Below are 3,147 nucleotides of genomic sequence, written 5' to 3'. Positions count from 1 at the left end.
TCTGCCTTTCCAATAAAAATAAACAAATCCTTAAAAAAAAAAACAAAGAAAAGAAATAGAGGGTCTTCATTTGCTTCACTCCACTCAAACACCTGCACCAGCCAGCCTGGGTAAGGTAAAGCCAGGAGCCCAGAATTCCATGCAGGTCTCCCAGGTTAGAGCAGGGCAGAAACCCAACTACCCCAATCACCACCTGCTGCTTCCCAGGGTGCATGTCGGCAGGAAGCTGATGGGGAGTTGCTTAGTGGAATTTCAGTTTGGGAAAAAGGGACACTTGGAGATGGAGGATGGTGATGGTGGCAATATTGAATTGTACACTAACATCTAGCCAGGAGAGGCCAATGTCATAGCACAGCAGGTTGAGCCACTGCGTGCAACACTGGCACCCCAGGTCCTCTGCTTCCAATCCTGCTCCCTGCTGATGCACCTGGGAAAGCAGCAGAAGATGGCCCAAGTGCATTGGTCCCCACCAGCCATGTGAGAGACCCAGATGGAGTTCCAGGCACCTGGCTTGGGCCATTTGGGGAGTGAACCAGAGGATGAAAGATTCTCTCCCTCTCTCTGTGTCTCTGCCCTCTTATTGAGGATAAGCTTAAGGCTGTTCGGATCAGCAAAATCTCAGAGAATTCGTTTAGAAGCAAATGGTCACTAAAGAAGATGCTATAGTGGATATTTCAGGCAGAAGGAAAGTGACCCCAGATGATACAGCCTGTGTACGATAGTAAGTTCTGGGGACTAGAAGTAGATTTAAGGGGAGCTCAGCATGGTAGCCTAGTGGCTAAAGTCCTTGTCTCGCATATGCAGGAATCACATCACATGTGGGCACCAGTTCTAATCCCGGCAGCCCCGCTTCCCATCCAGCTCCCTGCTTGTGGCCTGGGAAAGCAGTCAAGGATGACCCAAAGCCTTGGGACCCTGGACCTGTGTGGGAGACCTGGAAGAGGCTCCTGGTTCCTGGCTTCAGATCGGCTCAGCTCTGGCCTTTGGATGGAAGATCTTCCTTTCTGTCTCTCCTCCATTCTGTCTATCTGACTTTTGAATAAAAACAAATAAATCTTTAAAAAAAGGAATCAGAACTGAAATAGGAGACGGCATATGCGTCATCCAGAAATAGGCTGCAGTCTTGACCAACTGTAGACATTGCTAAATGTAAGCGTATGTATCTTAATTTTTGAGAGAAATACACACACATACACCAAGAGGGAAAACTGTGTGATAAAATTCACTTAAGCTGACCAAAAAAATACAGTTCAAAAATAGCAAAGAAACACAGAACAGATCATGCAAGATGAAATACGGAAAGCTGAAAAGGCAGAAGTACTGAGAGAGAGAGAAAGAGAGAGATCCTCCAGCCACTGCATGCCCCGAAATGACGACAATGGTCAGGTAGGGGCCAGGCCAAAGCCAGGAGCCAGGAGCTCCTCCCAGGCTTGCACGCGTGGCTGCAGAAGCCCAAGCACTTACATTGTCTTCCATTGCCTTCCCAGGTGCGTTAGTAAGGAGCTGGATCAAGGCAGCCTGGACTCAAACCTGGACTCTGGTACATGATGCTGGTGTCGCAAGGGGCAGCTTAACCCACTGTGCAACAACACCAACCCCTAATAACAATAACTCAAATGCATCAATAAATGCATACATTAGGCATGGGAGAAATAAGTGCCTAGGGACAAATAGCAACAAAGTGAATATTCTTAAAATTTCAACTAGATGTCATTTACAGAAGTCACATCTATAGAACACAAACAGAAAGGCAGATTGGTAAGTAAACGGAATAAGCACTTTCAATGTGTGACTGCTAACCAAAAAAATAGTGTTTCTAGGCTGATAGCAGACAAGATAGATTTTAAAACACACACACACACACAAAATTATTATTAAAGATGAAGACGATTATTCCATGGTGATAAAAGGTTCAATTTGCCAAGGAATATAACAATTTCAAATCTATATGGATTTAGCATAACTCAAAAAGCCCCAAATTATAGATTTAAGAAAAAGAACAGACAAATCTAGAATCACAGTGGGAGAACTTGACTCAGGTCTCTCAGCGCTGACAGAAAAAGCAGTCACGAGAGACACAATGCATCCTGCACCACTAACCACCTGGGCTAATGAGCTCTGCACTACACGGCCCCGAGCAGTGGCACAGTACATTAAGCCTTCGCCTCTGGCCCATTTGGGCACCAGTTCGAGTCCCAGCTGCTCCACTCCCCAACCAACTCCCTGTCCACATGCATGGAAAAACAGCGAAAGATGGCCCAAGTCCTTGGCTCCCTGCACCCGCATTGGAGAGTGGGAGGAAGTCCTGGCTCCTGGCTTCCAACTGGCCCTGTTCCAGCTGTTGGGGCCACTGGAGACGGGGGAGGGGGAGGGGGGGCAGGTGGTTAGCTTGCAGAAGATCTCTTTAACTCTGTCTCTCCTCTCTCTCTAAATGTGCTTTTCACTACCTTTCAAATAAAAAACAAATAAATCTTTAAAAAAATAAAGCTGTCTTGGAGAGCGAATCACACTTCCTCCAGCACACATGAGCACGTGGATAACGGCCCTGCACAGTGGAAATATTCCCAGAGGTGACTTCTCCTGGAAATGTGTGTCCCCAAGCGAGACTCAGCAATCTCCCTGTGTTTGAAACTTGGGAAGCGCGACCACCCAGTTCACGGAACGGAATCAGCAAGAGAAACCAGGAACATATTTAAAGCAGGAGATCAAAACTTACGCTCCATGCCTTAAACTTTCAAGTAAGGAAAATGGCGATTCGGGGTGATGCCAGAATCCTCACTGCTAATGTGAAATGAATTTTTGAGCAGGTAAAAGTAGTCCCTGGAGTGACCCGCCTACTTTGTGGAATGCGTGGGAGCTGCATTCTGCCCCCAAAATCCAGGCTGTAGATCAGCTCAGCTCTGGCCATTGCAGCCTCATGGGGAGAGAATCAGCAGACACAAGATGCTTGTCTATGTCTTTCTCTCTGTACATCTACCTTTCCAATACAAATAAGTAAATCAAGAAGGAAGGAGAAAGAAGGAAGGAGGGAAGGAAGGAAGGAAGGAAGGGAGGGAGGGAGGGAGGGAGGGAGGGAGGGAGGGAGGAAGGAAGGAAGGAAGGAAGGAAGGGAGGAAGGAGGGAAGTTCCTGGGCTAGGCTTTTGGCC

The 3,147-nt window shown here is 47.3% G+C and overlaps 1 non-coding gene across 1 annotated transcript; it reads left to right on the top strand.

Annotated features, from left to right (window-relative positions):
* The first annotated feature begins 2,721 nt into the window (after positions 1 to 2,721).
* LOC121149881 lies at positions 2,722 to 2,871 on the top strand. The gene has a single exon (XR_005882870.1). It is a non-coding gene; the product is annotated as a U12 minor spliceosomal RNA (small nuclear RNA).
* Positions 2,872 to 3,147: the final 276 nt, after the last annotated feature.

The sequence above is a fragment of the Ochotona curzoniae genome, unplaced genomic scaffold (assembly GCF_017591425.1).
Source record: "Ochotona curzoniae isolate NIBS_2020 unplaced genomic scaffold, NIBS_Ocur_1.0 scaffold_4763, whole genome shotgun sequence".
Taxonomy (NCBI): Eukaryota; Metazoa; Chordata; class Mammalia; order Lagomorpha; family Ochotonidae; genus Ochotona; species Ochotona curzoniae.
Note: the sequence above shows the minus strand (reverse complement) of the source record. Positions and strands in the feature narration are given on the sequence as shown.